The sequence below is a fragment of the Canis lupus genome, chromosome 32 (assembly GCF_003254725.2).
Source record: "Canis lupus dingo isolate Sandy chromosome 32, ASM325472v2, whole genome shotgun sequence".
Taxonomy (NCBI): Eukaryota; Metazoa; Chordata; class Mammalia; order Carnivora; family Canidae; genus Canis; species Canis lupus.
In genome coordinates, this window is record NC_064274.1 from 5,250,252 (window position 1) to 5,270,998 (window position 20,747).

Sequence of the window (20,747 nt, forward strand, 5' to 3'; positions counted from 1 at the left end):
TTAATTGGGAAAGACTACATTTTCAAAACTTTTTCCAACTATGCTGCATTTGAAAAGAGGTGATAAAGGTTGGGCCCAGAACTGAAGATTTTCCAGTGATATCATAAATGGAACATCATAAACTACTATCAACAAAGCATGATTACAATGTGGAACAAGACTGAAATACATCCGGAAGGGGAAAACTTAGCTTCTAAACTGGAGAAACTGAATCTGAATTCTTTTGTATTTGTTTGGGTTTGTATTTCTGTTTAACCACAAAGTCCCCATTTCCTAATTGGAGGTATTTTTTTCTGGGTGCCTGACTCCCTATTTTGACAATAACATTATTTTAGGACATATCGTTACCATCTTCTAGGTACATTTTAGATGATAAACATCTAAATGTAATTAATCTGATAAGCGAGGTATATTGCTCTATTTTTGTTTAAGCTCTAGCTTTCCCTTTAAGAAAAAGAAGGACTTGAGGTTCAGAAGTAAAAATATACTTTCATATTATTTTCACTCATTTAATCTATATCAAATTTATTCAAACTGTGAAGTCTAATTAAAATCTATAGCATTTTGGAATTATAAGGCACTTTAAAGATTATCTTGAGCAAGTTTCTCCACCTCTCTGTGCCTTGTTTAACTCACCTATAAAATGGGGCAATAAATTTCCTGCCTTATAAAGTTGTGACAAAGTTTAATAAGACAATACATGCTTTGTGTGTATGGCAATTAATTTGCCAAGTGCTTGAAACAGAATACTCGGTTACTATCTATTATTATTGTTATTATTATTATTATCTAATCCAGTCTTCCCATTTTCCAAATAAGGAAATGTAGACTTGCTATCTATTTGGATGTCTACTGACTATGCCCTCCCTAAAAATTGGCTCCCACCATCAGAGATGGGTTTCTTGACACATGACAAACATGAGCATCGGACAAGAGTTGCAAACTCTTATGCATCAGGTTGTAACTCTTTTGTGAGGCATCAGGCTCACAAACATGAGCATCGGACAAGAGTTGAATAAATGTTGGTAAAGCTGGGAGGATATTTAGCAGCAATGCTACCAAGGAGGGTTGTAACTCTTTTGCATCAGGTTGAAAGTTTTCAAACTCAGCATTCAGAGAGAAAGAATGAAATGGGCACAGATAGAGCATGGAGCTTCACAGAGGAGATAGAGTAGCTGCCTTGTTTCCTGACCATATTATAGTTTCCATTCCTGCCTCTCATAAACTGTACTTCCTGTCCTTGGATTACGTGAGGTATCCATGCAAACTCTATAAAGTTTTCACTCTTAATTAAGCAGATTTGAGCCAATGTCTGTAAATTATAACCAAAAAGGATTACGAAGACAATATATTGAACATTGAGTATATTCAGTGCCATATGACAAACTACTGGAAAAATTGGGATTCAGAACCCTGTGTAACATTATGGGGAGAGCATGATCTTTGAGATCAAACAGTCTTGCAGTAGAATCCTTGTACTGCCAGTTATTACCAGGGTGACAGGTGCCTTTGAGGAATATTGATGGGTTCATCAAAACACCGGGGTGGTCAGTTCTGTGACTAATAATGACTTCCAAAATAAGTCACTATTGTAATAGGTTGACTCAATATTTGTGCCAGAGGATTTCCTTGATGTATCTCTTAAGATTGATCTTTGTAGCTATTAGAAGATGTGGTGGATATTGGGGTAGAGGATAAAAACTTCGAGCACAAATCCATATCATCTTAAAAATTATTTTAGCATTACCAAAGATTGCTCACATTGTACAAAACCCTGTCTTAGTTGGTGGAGATGTGATTGTTGAAATAGAGTATCAATATCTAAATTGTCCACCGTCTCAGAACTGGAGATTAGCTGTATGTAACTATTATCAAGTGAACATCAACCAGTAAGACTAAAACAGAATAGGAAAAAGCACAATGCCAGAGGTTTTATACAGTTAGGTCCACAACATACAAAATTAAGAATACATGAAAATTTCCTTCATGCTCTTTTGTTCAAACACACTCAAATAGATGTTCTCATAGTATGAGTTTTTAAATTGAGTTTTAGGGGGTTCTAATATTTGTATTAGAATGTATCAGTTGCATTTGCTGTAACCTTGGATTCTAGTTCCATCATTGCTAAGCTCTGGGATTGTGGGCTTTGCTATATTGCTTCGCCTCCTGGTGGCTTCAGCTTTCTCCTAGGTGGTCTTTAAAATCTCTTCTTGCTCTAGTACACTAGGTTCTATAATCCAAACATCCTTACTTAATCACAATTCATAAGCATTTCAGTCATGATCGTGTCTTAGGAAAAAACAATAATAAGAGCAAAAATGAAAGAAGTGGGGAGAACATGAGAAAGAACTAAGAAAATAGGAAATAGGTCACCTTCCCTCAACTTGGAAGGAGGTCACAAATTCTACCTCACTTCCGTCATGGGATGGCATCTGCCAGACTCTTGAACCTTTCGTACTTATACTTAAAACGTTCATTCTCTCATTTTAATAGCAAAATCAAGTTTTAAAAACTAGATTTATCCATAGGCCTGGAGGGTATCATGCTAAATGAAATAAGTCACACTGAGAAAGACAAACATCCTCTGATTTCATTCATATGTGGAATCTAAAAAACAGAACAAATGAATAAATACAGAAAAAGCAGAATCAGACTGATAAGTACAGACAATAAACTGACAGTTGCCAGAGGGAAGGAAGGGATAGACAAACTGGGTGAAGGGGAGTGGGAGATAACAGGCTTCCAGTTATGGAATGGGTAAGTCATAGGGAGGAAAGGCACAGCATAGGGAATATAGTCAATGGTAGATATTGTAATAGCCTTAGTAAGGTGACAGATGGGAGCTATACTAGTGGTGAGCACAGAGTAACATGTGGACTCGTCGTGAATCGCTAGGCTGTACACCTGAAAGTAACATAACATTGTGTGTCAACCACACTCAAATAAAGTTAAAAGGACAAACGATAACTTGGTTTATGTAATGTTCTTTGTAAAGAGAGTACAGCATGGGAGTTACGAGCTTAGGCTTGGAGTCAGACTATTTGCATCCGAATCTCGACTCTCACTTACCATCTTGCACAAGTTATAAAAACTCTCTGTGCATCTATGTCCTCATGTGTAAACTAAGAAGGAAACACAGAACCTACCTTGCAGAGTTGTGAGGATTACTTGAGTTGTTAAAAATGAAACACTTATAAATATTCACAGTGAAAAGTAATTTTTTTTTTTTAGATTTTATTTATTTACTTAGAGAGACAGAGGGAGATAGTGAGAGACAGCACGAAGGGGGGTAGGGGATGGCGGAGTGGGGAACGGGAGAGGGAGAAGCAGACTCTCTGCTGAGCAGGGAGCCCGACCCTGATAAGGCTCCATCTCAGGGCTCAGGGATCATGACCTGAGCCAAAGGCAAATGCTTAACTGACTGAATCACCCAGGCATCCCCAAAGTAAATGTTTGATAATATTAGCTTTTTGATGCATTAAATGTACTTTATGCATTTCCATGAGTGAGTCCTCCTTTGATCTGAGAAGTAGGGTCTTAGGTATCAGTCTCAGTTTATTCATCAAGGAGAATATTTGATCTAAACAAGGTAAGAGCCATGCTGGTGTCAGAGCTGGGATTCAAGTAGTAGTAGACTTGCTCTGATTGTCCTCCTGTTCTTTTAAACTTTGCTTCAGATGCCTCTTCCTAAAGAGAGCCATCAGAGTAAATATTTTCTCAGAGTTTAGAGAAATATTAAGGAAATAGACAAAAGCATCAGATAGGGAGAAAAAAATAAGTTTTAATAAATGCCATGTTTGATTAGTGTTTGGATCTGAGGCTGTTTGCGTGAGTTGAATTTCCTGCCCAATTGCAGGCAAACCTCGAAGGGCATGGAGACCGGCTGGTGAGCTAAGGTCCTGAAAGATGGAAAATGTGTGTTTTGAGTAGCTAATTCTGAAAAGGGAAAAAGTCCTAGAGGAGCTGAGCTGTGCACTTGTGATTGCCATTTTCCCCACCATCAGACAGGTAAGTTGGCCCCCTTCAAAAGAAAGGATGGAGATAGGAATGGAAAGTATTGTTTCAGTACTTTCCTGGAAGAGAGTACACAGGACTCTTGTTCCCTGTATAGGGAAACTGGAAGTCAGGTATTACTAAAAGCCTCCTTTCTCCAACTCCTACAGTGCTATCACAATGGGAAATAATGCCCTTCCCTACATCCCGTTAAGCATGAAGAACCCAAAAGTATAAGTTTATAATCTTTGTTTACGATCTTAAATCTTAACCTGGCCTCAACTGAGAACTATGGACCAATTGGTGGATGGCCAGTTTTCACTCTGTCCCTGTTTGGGTCAGCTACTGTCTTCCCATGGGGAAGAGCCAGGAGAGAAGGGAGAAGCAGGACATGTCTTCTACCATTGTGCCCTCTTAGCAAGCAGGATAAAATTGAACCCTATTCACAGAAAGGTGAAGAACGGGGTAAAAGTGACCAGACTAACATAAACTATGTTATGAACCATCTCCTATCACTTTTTAAAATTTTAGTGAAATTTATTATGAATTGAAAAGTAACAAATATGGTATATGGTAATCATTTCAGTTAGCTGTTGGGATTTAGTTTTGTATGAATTACTCTGCTCTGTTTTTTATAAGATTGTATTTATTTATTTATTTATTTATTTATTTATTTATTCATGAGAGATGCACACAGAGAGGCAGAAACATAGGCAGAGGGAGAGGCAGGCTCCCTGCGGGGAACCTGTTGTGGGACCCGATGCCAGGACCCCGGGACCCCGAAGGCAGACGCTCAACCACTGAGCAATCCAGGCATCCCATGTCTTGTTTATTATTCTTATTTTCTTCAGGGCCATCAAAATATCTGGAAAAAATAATCTGGCTTTGGTTACCTTGAGTCCAAGGCTATAGTGGTCTGGGTATTTGAGCTTCAGCCTGTGGGACGAGGAGTCTATTCTGTGAAAGAGCTGGAAGCTGCTATAATTAACAAGGTTAGAATACGAAGCACACTTCTCCCCACTCCACCCTTAATGCTGTCCATTTTAGTTTGCAACAACTTGGTTTTCATTTTGTCCTCATTTCCTTCTGAGACATTGCAGTGCTGCTCTGAGGGCAGTAAGAAATCCAGTCCTAGAAGAAGTTAAAATCAGAGAGTAGCAGGTGTTTTCCTCCCCCACAATCCCTTTATTCCAGCCCCATACCCAATATCAATCTCTCTCTTTCTCTCTCTCTCTCTCTCTCTCTCTCTCTCTTTCCCTCACACACACACACACACAGACATGCTGGCTCCATTGCAATATCACTGAAGCAGGGAGTGAGGTATGGTTATGTTCCAACCCCTTGGCTTAAAATATTAGCCAACTACATTTTCAGACTCAAAACATGGGCAAACTGCCATCAAGTTAAAGTCAAAACCACCCCCCACCTCATGAGGGCTCGGGCCAGATGTGAACGCAGCAGTCCAGAGGTGAAGCAATTATGTGCAAGAACCATGTGACAGAGCTTTTCCCAAAATGGACTTGCTTAAGAGAAACATTTTGATGTTTCTAGGACTTTCAGTCCTGCTTTCTGGAGATTTTCCATCACTATAAACACTGGTATACATATACAAGAACATAGACTTAAAACTGGGTCCAACATATGTACTTTCATTAAATAATCTTGTTAGAAATAGGAGAAATTAATGACACAATATCAAGATTTTGCCAGTTGAAACAGACAAATGCTGTGTGGAATCTGGAGTCTATATTCTGGTGTCAATAACATGGATTAGAAAACCCAGAGCTGTTTGGAATGTTTGGATGATTTTATAATGCAGAAGTAACATGGCCTGCCTAGCTAGGGGTGTGCATCAAGAGATAACTGAGCCCTTTGGAGCTGTGCTTTCTACTACCTTTAATTTGAATCCAGCTTTGTAATACTTCCAAGGGATAGCAACATGTTGCAAAGATAAATTTCAGCTGTGATAGGTTGGGCTGAGAGCATTTTGAAGTTATATTTGCCTGTAATGTCATCAGCAGTTCCCATTTTCCCTAGCAGAGCATTCTAGAAGTTATATTAAAATCTTACCCCACCCTCCCTAGTTACAAAACTGAGATCTAGGGCTCATCATCAAGATGAGATATTTCTGTCTTATAGCAGGCAGACTCTTCTAGTGCATTCTGCTTTAAATCACCTGTGAGACATGTAGAAAATGACCCAGCCTTGAGAACAAGGGAGAGATCACATAAACGTGGGTAAGTTAGTTGAACTGAACTGTCACCTTTTAGAGTAAAAAATCTTAATGAATCTTTGACTTCATTATTATTATTCTTTCTCAAGTCTCTTATAGCTTTCAGTAATAAACTTAGTGTGAAAAGGCCAAAATAGCCTCTAGCATGGTTATCAGGCACATATAGACAATGTACAACATACCTCAATCAGGATACCAAGAAAAATGAAATGATCAGATCGACACATTGATCATTTACTAACTGAAAGGGTAAACTCTTAAGTTTATTGGCTTTATAGAAAATGTCAGAGTCATGTCCTGGATATTTATAACTGATGAAAAATAATTATCTTGATTATAAAGCTACTTACTCAAAGAGAGAATGAGAGAGAGAAAGGGGAAGAGAAAAGGGAAAGGAAAGAAAGAGAAAGAGAAAGGAAAGGAAAACCTTTGTTTTGAATCTCTGGGAATCTGAAGACTGTTACCATGACCACTGCCAGAGACACAAGGTCCTAGATAGTAATTTATTCATTAATTGACATAAACACCAGTGGCTAAAAACAGAGGAACCCTAAATAAAAAGCTCTTCAGGTTCTTGGATGACAGGCAGCTTGAATTTTAGTTTTGGCCAAGGTTTTAAGGGTCCAGCATCTGGTAACACCAAACCATCCAGAAAAAATTCCCTCATCATCAAAAGAATTAGGAAAGCTTGAATCTAAAGCTGCACGAATACTGTAGCCATTAATCATATGTAGCTATTAAACTTTAAATTATTTAAAATTGGATAAGAATTAAAATTTGTTTCCTCAGTCCAACAAATCACATTTCAAATGCTCAGTAGCCGCACATGGCTAGTGGCTATCTGGTTGGACAACGCAGATGTAGGACATTTCCGTCATCACAAAAACTTCACCTAGACCATGCTGATCTAAGGAATAAACAAGAAGTAGCTTCACTTTGACCCTTCAAGAAAATGTCGTCTATTTCCTGTCCCTCGTCTGAACATGTGCACTATCAATAGGAAGATTCTTGGCCAACACACAAGGCTCTGTGAGTGCCCTCATGGCTAACTAAACTTGAAAAACCATTCTAAAAATGTAATTTATAAGCCATACTTCTTTAGGATTATATGTTAATTGCTCTCTGATGTAAAAGCTGCCTCAGGTCATTGGTCCTGGCACAAGGTCCAGTTTTTACTCACCTGCTATTTATAATGCAGATGTTAATTACCATTCAGATCCAGCTGGGCCACTCTTACTGGGCATTACATCACATATGGCAGAATGTTCCCAACATGCCTTTCCATTGACTCTTAACAAGTTTATGTGATAACACTAAATCTGTCCACAGATGTTCCAAATTCATTAAGTCCATTTTTACACATAACTGCTCTTTTGCCCTTTCTGAACATTCAGAATGTGCATACATAATATATGAGAATGATAAGTAGATAGATGAAGTTAAATACTGTTAAACCATTTATCCTGTTTTTCATCAACAGTTACTTCAATTCCTTTTTGATGACTCTGTTCAATAAGTTTTTTTTTTTTTTAAGATTTTATTTATGTATTCATGAGAGGCACAGAGAGAGGCAGAGACACAGGCTGAGGGAGAAGCAGGCTCCATGCAGGGAGCCCGACGTGGGACTCGATCCCAGGTCTCCAGGACAGGCCCTGGGCTGAAGATGGCGCTAAACCACCGAGCCACCAGGGCTGCCCTGTTCAATAAGTTTTCTACAAGCAGGGGGCACCTGGGTGGCTTAGTGGTTGAGCGTCCACCTTTGGCTCAGGGCATGATCCGGGGTCTTGGGATCGAGTTCTGCATCAGGCTCCCCACACGGGGCCTACTTCTCCCTCTGCCTGTGTCTCTGCCTCTCTCTGTGCCTCTCATGAATACATAAATAAAATATGTTTTAAAAATGAGTTTTCTCCAAGCAAATGACTTGACAAAAAAAGACTTTAGTTCAAATGTGTAAATGTTATAGAAAAAAACACAATATTATTAAAATTATATATTTGTATTTTATAAAAGGGGTGAAATGTTCCCCAGATATACCAATAGCTCTCCTTCCTCTGAGATAGATTGCTATCAAAATAAATAATAAACAGTTAAAAATAATTATATCAGAAAGGCAGCCATTTTCAAGGCTAAAATAGGCAGTTGTGGGTATAAACTAGATAAAAGCAATCAGTTTTAAGCTCTTTTGTTGGGATCCCTGGGTGGCGCAGTGGTTTGGCGCCTGCCTTTGGCCCAGGGTGTGATCCTGGAGACCCGGAATCGAATCCCACGTCGGGCTCCCGGTGCATGGAGCCTGCTTCTCCCTCTGCCTCTCTCTCTCTCTCTCTCTGTGACTATCATAAATAAATAAAAACTTCAAAAAAAAATTTAAACTCTTTTGTTGATTCTCCATGTAATACTGGGTGTTTGCCCAGAGAAGCCTTCATTTTAGAGGGGAAGGCTTTGGTCTCTATAATCCAGAGAACATACTTGCTTTCTGATTTCTGAAGGACTTATACTCTTCTAAAAACTCTTTTTAAAAAATATTTTTTTTAACTCTCCAGGGGACAAAAGTTTGCCTCAAATGATGGGAAGTGTTCATGTTTCTGGACTTAGAATGGGATTTTATGTGTGAAATACATCTTAGTTATGTTTTCAAAATGTGTGTGTAGTTCTAGTGTTTTTTACTCAGCATCCCATCTACAGAGATGAATGGATAAATGAAAATTAGTACTGAATTATCCATTCTTGCTTAAAAGCCAGTTTTGAGTAAAAATTAATACCTGAAGTAGAATTTTTTCATTGGAAACTGTGAGCAATGATAAGTAATCAAGATGATAATATAATACCATGTGGATATATACACTGTTAAGGTTGAGAAGTGTTCCCAAGTTCTGACTGAGACACTAGTAAGTGAACTTAGTAAACTTAGTAGACTTGGCGAATGAGAGACTTCCAAAGACCAGAGAGTAAAGACTTCTAAGCACCTGCTTTGAAACTCTTCAAGGGCTCTGAGTAAGTTGTTAAGATTCCTTGCCACTTTCACTGGATGCAAGAGGGGCTCTCTCCACTCTTTTAGCTCTTTCTCATGTATTTATTGGTGTGTATGCATTGTATCTATCTCTCCACTCTTTTAGCTCTCAGAGATATTTGTTATGTTCATTGCGCACGCTCGCGCACACACACACACATTTTCAGAAAGTGTTTTTCCCAGTATTCTCCCCCACCCAACAAATCTACATTAAACTCCTCCCAGTCTCTCTGATGCACCTGCATTTTTATTTTCTGGCTAGGAAAGAGAGAGTGGAAACTTTTGGAAGCCATCAAACTCCTCTTAAATCAGCCTGGTAAATGAGTTACATATGGTTTTTAGTGTTCATGGGAATTCCCAAATAATATGCTGAGGAATAAATGCAATCCATAGTAATGCATGAAAACCTACCCAAAGTTCATAGTTTATTCCAACATTGTGAATCTTGTGGAAATATTTTGTGTACCATATAATACCATAGACCCTGCTGTATTTATTGGTGTGTATGCATTGTATCTATCAATTCATCTTCATTTCCCAATGATCTAAGCTTATAAAATCTTCCTGGCTTTCTAATTGTGAATAAGAATTACTTATAAACAAAAAATACACTTTTATTTTACATATAATAGATATGTAGATAATAGAAACAAATTGGTAAAATTCTAAGACCTTACAATAACCTTTGATATGAATAATATCTTTCATTTATTAAGCAATAGAGAATATGAATTTCACAACATCTAGCTTAATCTTTTTTTAAGATTTATATTTGATAAATGCACTTTTTTTTTAGAGGGCGATAAGAGAAGGTGTGGGGAAGGATAGAGGGAGAATCTTAATCTGGGTCCATGCCCAGCGTGGAGCTCAACTCAGGGCTTGATTTCACAACCAAGATCATGACTTGACCTGAAATCAAAAGTTGGACACTTAACCAACTGAGCCACCCAGGCGCACCTAGCTTAGTCTTACAGCAGTGGAAACTGAGACTTGGATAAATTAAGTTAATGTTCAAATTCTAACCTTTAATATGCCTTCTTGGCATCCATTTGAACTCTGATTCATCTGAATCTAAAGCTATTAGCATTGCCACTACGACTTACAGACTTAGTGTATACCTTATACCTTTTGGTGACAACTGGCATACCCGATGCCACACTGTGAGATATTTTTTCACACTGTGAGATATTTTTATTCCCATCTATAGATGTTGGAAATGAGGCCCAAAGTTAAGTGAACTTTCCAAACTTATATGGCAAATTACAATACTCTTTCCAATTTTTATTTGTTGATATTTATTTCATAACTAATTATTACCATGTTTAATGTTTCATCCCACAAATATTTATTGAGATCCATGCGGACACTCTATAAGATGTAATCAAAACGATCTTACTGCTTGCTCTTAAAGAGTTCACAGTCTTATGGACACAACAGGTGATTCAGCAGGTAGAGCAGAGTGACATCCAGGATGCCAAGAAGGCCAGGTAGGATCCTATTCCCCTCAGAAAGTCCCTAGACATCATTTTGGAGAACAGCAGTCAGCAACCTTTTTTCTCAATCCAACAGGTAGTAGAGACGCTCGTTGCTGCCTCTGGCTGACCATCAGGGTGCAATTATCCAACTGCTAGGAAGCTGGGCTTACAGCCAGGAACCACCCGGATAGTGTAGGAGACATTTCCTGGCATCTGAAACTAATAGCTTCAGGGCATCTGCTCATAAATTCAATAAACATTTATTGAACGTGTACAGTATTCTGGGCACCAGGGATGTAAAGTCACACAACATACCATGGGGACCGTGACATGCAAGCAAATAAGAGTAATAACAACATAAGTGCACCATAGATAATGTACTCAGGGCATCATCAGATTCTCCTGCCACACATCCTGTAAGGCAGTCATTTAGATTCAGTGCTGATAATAATGCATCAACCAACATGAATGTTGTACAGTTTGGCAGAATCGAATTAAGAACCAGGATGGCCATGTGTCTTAATTTGCCCAGGTCAGTTCCCAGATCACATCTTGCATCAGCATAACCAAAGTACCCTGCTCTCACTCTCAAAAATGATCTTGCAGGATCCCTGGGTGGCGCAGTGGTTTAGCGCCTGCCTTTGGCCCAGGGTATGATCCTGGAGACCCGGGATCGAATCCCACGTCGGGCTCCCTGCATGGAGCCTGCTTCTCCCTCTGCCTCTCTCTCTCTCTGTGTGACTATCATAAATAAATAAATAAATAAACCTTAAAAAAAATGATCTGCTTGTTTGATAAACTATAAATGAATAAATAAATAAATAAATAAATAAATAAATAAATAAATAAATAAACCTTAAAAAAATGATCTGCTTGTTTGATAAACTATACCGTCATCCAACTTACAGCTCATGGAGGTTAATACCTGCTTTGCTTTAAAGTACAGGAAATGGCTTAATGTTCATTTCTGGAACCCTGACTTATGTGCCAGTCAAGCCTAGTGCTAGGTGCTACTGCCACCTCGCCCTTCCCAAAAGTCAGATGCTGTGGTATTGTATGAGCTCTATAGATGAGGAAAGTGAAATTTTAGGGAGCTCAGTTACTTGCCCAGGGGTCACAAAGATTAAGTGGCGATGGTAGGATTCAAACACAAGTTCGTCTCGCTCCTTGTAGCAGCAGATGGAGTATGTTTGACAACATTATATATATATTTTTAAAGGTTTTATTTATCTATTCATGAAAGACACAGAGAGAGAGAGGCAAAGACACAGGCAGAGGGAGAAACAGGCTCCATGCAGGGAGCCCGATGTGGAACTTGATCCCAGAACCCCAAGATCACAACGTGAGCTGAAGGCAGACACTCAGCCACTGAGCCACCCAGGTGCCCCTTGACAATGATATTAAGGATCAGAGAAGAAGGCTATTAGAGAAGCTGTGGCAAACATACTACTCATTGGGTAGGAGACACTCAGGACCTGGACCTTCAGTGTAGAGACAGGAAACCTATGGACCTCACTGACCCATGAAAGGCCTGCGTCCTTAGCCATCCCCACCCTCTCCTTGTCTAGGCGTAGCACTCCATCACCATTTCTTCAACTCAGACCTCAGACTCTTGGATTCGGACCACAGCTCATGCACCGGCACATGGATGGATGATTGCAGAAGGGGAAGGGGGCTGGTAGAGGGAACGGGGGTGTGGAGGCAAGGGGTGGGAATTTGTCCCAACCATGCAAGCTCTCTGTTGGCCTGCTTCTTTCAGAGAGAGTCTTTGAGTCTTTGCAAGTTTCCTTTTTACCCCCTTCCATATGGAGACTTAATATAGTGCCTAAGGGATACAAGAAGAGAGAATTTTTCACCAGTGAAATGGAACTTTTATGGTCTGTGAAAGATACATCTCTTTTGTTAGTCCCTTTATTTACCTCTGCAGTACTATAAACCGAAGCAGGAAATTATCCTTTCAGACTAGGAAACATTGTAGAAGGCATGGGTACAGAGTTACATGGAAATTTGTCCCAGTTGCTCAGGCTTTATTATTCCCATCTTCAATAAAAATTGCTTAATGGGTTTATCTGATAATAAAAGTAATCTATCGTAATTGTGGGCAACACAGAGAATAGAGAAAGGTATAAAAAAAAGTGGAAATTGTAATCTCACCACTGAGAGATAACACTAGTAATGTTTTAATGTATATCTTTCTGGATACTTTTCCATGCTAATTTATGTACATATGCAACTTATTATTTCAATAAAATTGTGGCATACTTTTGTAAGCTGTGTTCTCTTAGCATATTATAAATATTTTATGGTATAAATGTAGATCCAAATTTTCATTACACTGAAATAGTATACTATGTGGCTATATCCCAATTATTTTTATCATTTCCAAATAGCAAAATATTTAGGGTTGGTTGGTTGGTTGATATTTGCTGTGTTTTGTTTTTAGGGTTTTTTTTTTTTTTTGCTATTATATAAAATCCCAAAATGATGATTATTATAAATATATTTCTGTAATAGTTGTCCATTCAGTTGTTTCTTTTAGATACACTCCTAACAACTGAATCTTCCCTGTATTAGTTCACATCAGTAAGCGCTACTCAGATAGATTACATTCCCATCATCTGCCCAAAAGCCTGTCCTCTCCACAGTCATTCAATGATAGGGCTCTCGACAATTTTTAACTTTGCTGCTTTAACAAGAAATCTGTAATTTATGATTATTAACAATTTAGTTAACTGAATAATCAGGAGTTCACCCTAATTTAATTATTTAAAGTTAAACTAATCTTGCTAATGGTTGGTAAGCTTAATATAGTTTTCATGGATTTTTATACATGTGTAGGTCTTTTTTGAGAGCAACTTGTTCATCTCCTTTGCTCCTTCAGTCACCAAAAGGAGTTTGTTTCTTTTTTTATTATTTGTTTGTTAGAATTCTTTATATGTGAACAATATAAAATTTTTATCTGTTGTTCACGTGCCAAATGTTTTCCTCAGGTGGTCATTTGTCTTTTATTGATTACGAAATTTTAAAATTGGCTTTTGCAAGTATGTACGTATATATATATTAATATGTATGTATATTTTTAGATGAATGCACACACAGAGATTAGGACATGCATATAGTCATGGACAGTCACAGACATTCAACATTCTCTGTACCTCTCACTCCTACCTCCTATGGGTAGTTATCTGACCTTCACATTTCTGCATGGAACTCTCTCGTGGTTTTCTATGGAACTTTGCACCTCTTGTAATGTATTTTTGATACATTCATTAAACTTTTATCTGTTGTCTTCAACTGTGAACTCCTTGAGCCCCACAAAGCACCCAGCAGAGGGCCTGGCAGGTTTTAAGTAGATGACTGGAGGAGGAAAGCTTTGTATCTTCCTTCTCAGACACAAGGAAATTGTCCCACAAATGTTTAGCCCCAGCGACCTTCCCAAAGTCACAGAGCAGAGACAATTCTCCTGACATTCCACCCACTACTATTTCTACCATCCTCCCTTGTATCACATAACAATAAAATGAATCTCACAAAACCATCAGAGGGAACAAAAGCACTGCCCGACCTGCAGGGCCTCAGCCATAACAGGCTCCTACCTATAAAAGGAGGTATCAGAGTGATACCAGGGCCTAGAGGCTCTGTACTTTGTTGTGATTTAGTGTCCTCACACCCTCCGACAACAGGAGCAGTCAAATCTCAAGAACAGCATCGATGGACGGTTTAGTTTCCTTTTGTAAGCATCCCAGTTTGTTATTCTGACCACTAGATGGAGTCCAGTTATTAGCCTGAAGAGACCAGATGCACACTTCAGTGCATCCCAGCCTCCATGTGTATCTAGTGACCCTCTGGTTAACCAGAATGGGACCCTGCCACTGTGCAGAAATGGCTCTTAGGTAGCCCTCGCTTCCAGTGGGGACAATTCTAGATAAAGCTGGAGATCATAGGATTTTGTCTGTCTCTCTGCTGTGAGCTAATAATCCATTTGTGAGGCTCCTCAGTGAAAACTTGAAATTGCATTTTAAGTGTTTCTAGACTCCCTTTCTCTCACCGTCTCCTGTTCCCTCTCTCTCTTTAATCTTTAGATCTTTAAAGACAAAGAGTGTTCTCTGCATCTCTGTCCTTAGATACTTCTGCTATTAGATTCACCTGGTAAGAAAATATTACTGCCCTGAAATAGGAAAAAAATGTCCAGAAATGGGTTCACCACCTCTTAATTTTATCTAAAAGATTAACTGCCGGACAGATCTAGAATGGAGCTCTTCTTGATCTCACATTCAATTAAAGCCTTTTCTGGAAATAATGTTCAAGAGTGCTTTTGTCACATTCCTTATTTTCCAGTAAGTTTTCACAGAGAATATAGCACATTTTGTGATTGCCATCCTTTTTCTATGCTTCTTTATGTTCTTAAATTCGCAGTTTTTAGCAGTCACCTGAACTATCAAATATAAACACAAAGAGACATGGTTGGAAGTAAGACAAATAGAACAAGGAATGGCGATTTTAACCTGAGCACTCCTACTTTTTAAAATTCAAGATCATTCGCTTTGTACAAACAAAAATGAATCACCCCAGCTTCCCCAGGAGGCTTACCATCAGTCTGGTAACCCTCATTTAGAAATAGAGAAAATATCACCTTACAGATTTATACTAATATGTCTAACCACTTCCCCCTCTAAACAGCTCAAGTTCATAACAACTATGACAGCTCCCCTATATCAACCTTTATATCAGTAAGCTTAAGAATGACTGAGACGTTTAGAAGACAAACTTGGGAAGACAATCAATTATTTAACTGGATGGTTGAAAAGTGCCATATGCATAACCACCAACACAGAGGAAACTTTCAGGTTAAAACAAAAATCCCCGGGAATATTTTCAATACTTAAAAAAATGTATAATATCACCGATTCCTATAGGTTTTCTTTTAATGTATGCAGTTCAGACTGAAATCTAACACCTTTATTTTCCTTCTAGTTCCCTGATAAATACTAAGAGTCTCAGGCAAAAATGTTCAAGAACAGCTTGGTCTCGCAGCTTGATGTGAAAGTTAGTGCGTTGGATAAAACTGATGGTTTCATATAAAAATTTAAAGATGTCATCCCTTGAATTTTCTGCAGATCCTGACATTTCTAGAGAACTTATCTACATCTCATGGCATTCATAAAAATAGCATTTTGTGTATTTATACGTGACTTGTTCTAATGTGCTCTTCTACTTAATATACTAATTTGAACATTCTAGGGTCTTTTTAAGGGTATAGCTCTGATCAAAACACAAAGCAGTCAAATTCAAAAAAAGAAAGTACTTGAGAAATAACAGATTCATGCTATACTCTAAATTCTGTGGTTCTTGTGTAAAGAAACAAAATCTATTCACTTGGAAGTACTTAAGAGTAACAGACAAGCAAAATAAATGCAAATTCAAACTTATGATATGACTATCATAGTGATAAAAGAGTATGATAAAAATATATTGGATTAGAGAATCAGAACATGGGGGCCCTAATGAAGTCTTGCTAACACAGGGTAAGTTATTTAACTATTCTGGGATTGGTTACTCCATCTATAACTCATGCATTCATCCAAGAAATTCTTGTTGAGTGCTCACATCTGCTTAGCACTGTTCTAGACACTGGGCATAGAGCACCCTGTCATCATCAAGATTACACTGTACTAGAGGAAGACAGAAGTCAAACACATAAAATGTGTATTATATTAGAGAGCAGGGAAGGCTATGGAATAAACTAATAAGGGGGAGAAGGATAAAGAGAACCAAGGCACTCGCAATTCTAAGTATTGTCCTCAAGAATAAACCGCACTGAGGTGAGATTTGAGTCAAAATCTAAAGAAAGTAAATGTCTCAAGAAAAGGTATGTATCAGAGATGAACCAGTGCAAAGACCCTGAGGTGGGAGTATAACCCTCATATATAGGAAGTGTGTGGAAGCCAATGTGGTTAGGGAGAGTGAGAGAAATCAGTGGGACAGGAAGTGAGGGAGGGAATGGAGTTGGAGGTAGAGTGAGTTGGCCATAAGGAAGGAATGATTTTGTCTTTTTCTCTGAAAGTGATGGGAAATTATCATAAGGTTTTGTAGAGAGAAATAATATTCTGGCTTATATTTAACAGATTACTCGGGCTACTGTATTGAGAATAGATGAAATGGGGCCAGAAGTAGAAGCTGTGAGACCAGCAAAGCAAGGATTTCAAAAATCAAGGTAAAAGATAAAGGTGACTTGATCTAGAGAGCAGCAGTATAGGTCCTATCTACATTTCAAAACAAATTTAATAACTCAGATGAGAATGATTTGGAAGTTGTAAATTCTTCACAAATGTAAGATGGCAATAATGTTCCTATTTAGAAAAATTTTGACTGTTCTTTTGCATATACTATCTTAGATCAACTTTAGAAACAATCTGTAGGGATCCCTGGGGGGTGCAGCGGTTTGGCGCCTGCCTTTGGCCCAGGGCGCGATCCTGGAGACCCGGGATCGAATCCCACATCAGGCTCCCGGTGCATGGAGCTTGCTTCTCCCTCTGCCTGTGTCTCTGCCTCTCTCTCTCTCTCTGTGTGTGTGACTATCATAAATAAATAAAAAATTAAAAAAAAAAAAGAAACAATCTGTGAGTTTCATTTGAAAAATACCTAGATTTTTCTGCAAAAAGATTTTTCCAATTGGATCTTAAATCTTATCTTTTAAAAATTTCCTGTCAATATGATTATATATTTTTCCATTAATCAATTTTCTTACATATTACATTAATATATTTCCAAATAGTTAAGAGCTAAACTTAGCTGGTACTGTGAATCTTGTAATATGGTTTTGGGATTTAATTTGTGATATTTTATTTAGGACTTTGCATCCATTTTTATAAATAAGACTGGTGCACGTTTTTGTTGCTATATAAAAAAACAATTGTATAATTGAATATTTTGGTTTTACTAGCAACAGAAAAAGAATTGGGAATTACTTTTCTTTCTTTGTACAGTAAGAGTTTAAGTATCATAGGAATTGTCTATCAAACACTTAAATTATTTGGGCTCATTGCATTGTGGAGATAAGCAGTTACCATCTCATTTTGGACTATTAAGACATTCTGCCTCTACAGGGATTGATTTTTAGTGATTTACATGTTTTTTTATCTACCTTTGTAATTTATTTTCTCATTTACATTAACTCAAATCTGTAATTATTCCTTTTCTTAGTCCTGGCATCATTGTTTATGCTTTCTCTTCTGGGTCAAGCATACATTTTTTTTTTTTTTTTCTGTTATGGTGGTCTTTTCAAAAACTCAGCTTTGTCTATAATAAGGATCTAGGGGTTTTTTTTTTTCTTTTGTCAAGTAATGCTTTAATCAATAAAGCGTTTCTTACAATTCTCTAGGACTCAATTTTTTTTTCCCAGCCTCATCAGGTGAATACGGAGTTCACTTATTTTTTATTCTTATAGTGTTTTAATAAGTTCACGTAAGAATAACCATTTTCCTCTGGGTACTACTTAATCATATCCCACAGGTGTTTGAAACGTGTTGCTCATATTCTTATTCATTTCTACCATGAAATTTTATATTTTAAAGTCATCTTTAAAACTCAGAGTCATTTTGAAAAAATATCTAGTTTCCTACTGAATAGTTGTTGGGGGATTACCTTACTAATGGTCCCAGTTTTTTGCATTGAGTGCTTGATTTTTTTTTTCTGATCTACTTTTAAACACCAAAAGCACTTCTTTGATGATCCTCAAGACCCTTTAAGACCCTTTATCTAAAATTTAACATAAAAGTTAGTTTTAACTTGGATGAAGCACTTTTAAGCAAAATTAAATTAGACAAGTTTAGGCAATACAGAAATAAATACAAATGCTGACAGAAATTTAGACTGGAGGCAAGGAGACTAAGCCTAAAGAGTTCAAACAGTCCTGGCAAGAAATGGTGTTAACTTCAACAGAGATGGGGATGGAGGAGGACAAGTTCAGTTTTGAACTGAGTTTATGGTCATTAGAAAATTTAGATGAATATGATCAGAGGTCTGCTGATCGGGAGCTCAACTGTAAGGTCTGGTCTTAGGGTTGGGACTTGTGGTCACAGTTATACAGATGATATTAGAAATCAGCTAAGAGGCCATATCCCCTGTAAGGAGTGATGGGCCAGAGGCATTGAGGAGAGTGCTGAAGGTTTGAGCATATAGAGCAGCTGTGAGGAATGAAGAGAGAGGAGAGTCCTCAACCAGAGTCCTGAATAGATTATTAAATTGGATGTATTGACTTTATAGTTGAATCTTTATATAAGCTAGCTGGCCTGTATTGCCACAGAAGCTGAGTTTAACAGCTCTTTGGCCCTCACCATAAAGCAATGATGTGAGAAGCAAGATTTGGAGGATGAAAAGTGAGGACTTGTGTTTTCAACATGTTTAGCAGAAAGTATCCAAACTTCTAATATAGTAGAAGTTGAAAATATGAATGCCTAGGGGCTCCTGGGTGGCTCAATTGGTTAAGTGTCTGACACTTAATTCTGGCTCAGGTCATGATCTCAGGGTCTTGAGATCGAGGCCTCCTCCCTAAACACCCGCTCTAATTTCCCCCCATCAGACTCGATGCTCAGTGGGGAGTCTGCTTGAGATTATTTCTCTCCCTCTCTCTGCTCCTCCTTGCCCCTCATCTGTGCTCTTCCTCTCTCTCAATCTCTCAAAATAAATCTTTTTAAAAAAGACAATAAAATATGAATGCCCAGAGTTTGATTAAAGAGTTGTAGTAGTAATGAGCTGTAATTCAGGTAGAAATCAATCAATCAATCAATCAATCTGGAAAGTGGAAGCAGAAGGTGTAAGGGTAGTATACCCAGTGTCTAGCAAGCATATTAGAAGTTACTCTCCTATATGAGTGCTGCCCTCAAAGCCTGAAGAAATTTCTTTGGGAGGCTATACACTTAATCCAAAATTGTTGACATCCTACCCACCTACTAGTTTATAAGAAAATAAATTTCTTCTCCTAATAGCACTTTATTTTGAACCAAAATGGTATTGCTTATCATTCCTTCTGGTTTGTATTTTCATTCAGACTTGGCTTCTGTGGCTTTCCAAGTTGTTTTGACACTTCCTTAGCTTGCCCTTTCCATCTAGAGAGAAGGTGGAGTAAAGGATGAACTGATTCATTACATGATTCTGCAGGCAACCTCCCCAAATGGCCAATAATCTTTTGAATATATATTTACTACTGCTGAAAAATAACCTTGTTCATTTATTTTCATACTTGCACACACCATGAATGCAAGGTATAGAAGCAAAAAACAAACAAAAAACCAAAAAAAAAACCCCCAAAAGTTCTACATGAAAATAGAATATAAATTTGATGGTACAAGTGAGTTTAAGTTAGAAAAAAGTGCAAAAAAAGCTAACCAAGAAGCATTTTGGAAGCTACATTAGCATCTGTGGGTTGGGTCTATTCCATAGAAGGGGAGCGAGGGGTATTGTAGACTCCTGCAGAAGAAAGACATGATGAAACTAGCAAGTGCAGACGATTATTAGAGCAGCTGCATAGAACAGCTGGCATCTCCAGTGCTGCTTTGTTACAAGGAAAACTAAATTCTGCTGAAAAGTTGAACTTGGCATGAAGAGAGATTAAAAAAAACTAAGTCTGAACACTCCCACCCTGGTCACACTCCACCGTCTAAAACCATAACAACATTGTTTGTACATGATATACATATTTCAACTGACTTCCTGGTACAGTGTATGCTTGAGAATATTTTTGACTACAGGTGCTATATCTGGTTCAAGTCAGTGAATGAAAGGCAAGGTCTTATGTTTTAACTGATTTTGCACCCAGAAAATGCGCCACACCACGAAGAGGGTTTCAAACTTATTTTCCCAGTGAATGGTCATAGTGCCGTACTGTATGGTAATGAAGCTACTCCTTCTGGTCCTCAACTATGAATATAATGCACACAGTAGGTCCTTTAAAAATGTGGGTTGAATAAATGTCTAAAATCTATTAGTCTGTTCTTTTCCCTCCAGAGTAAAATTTCCTCACCTATAAAATAGAAACAAT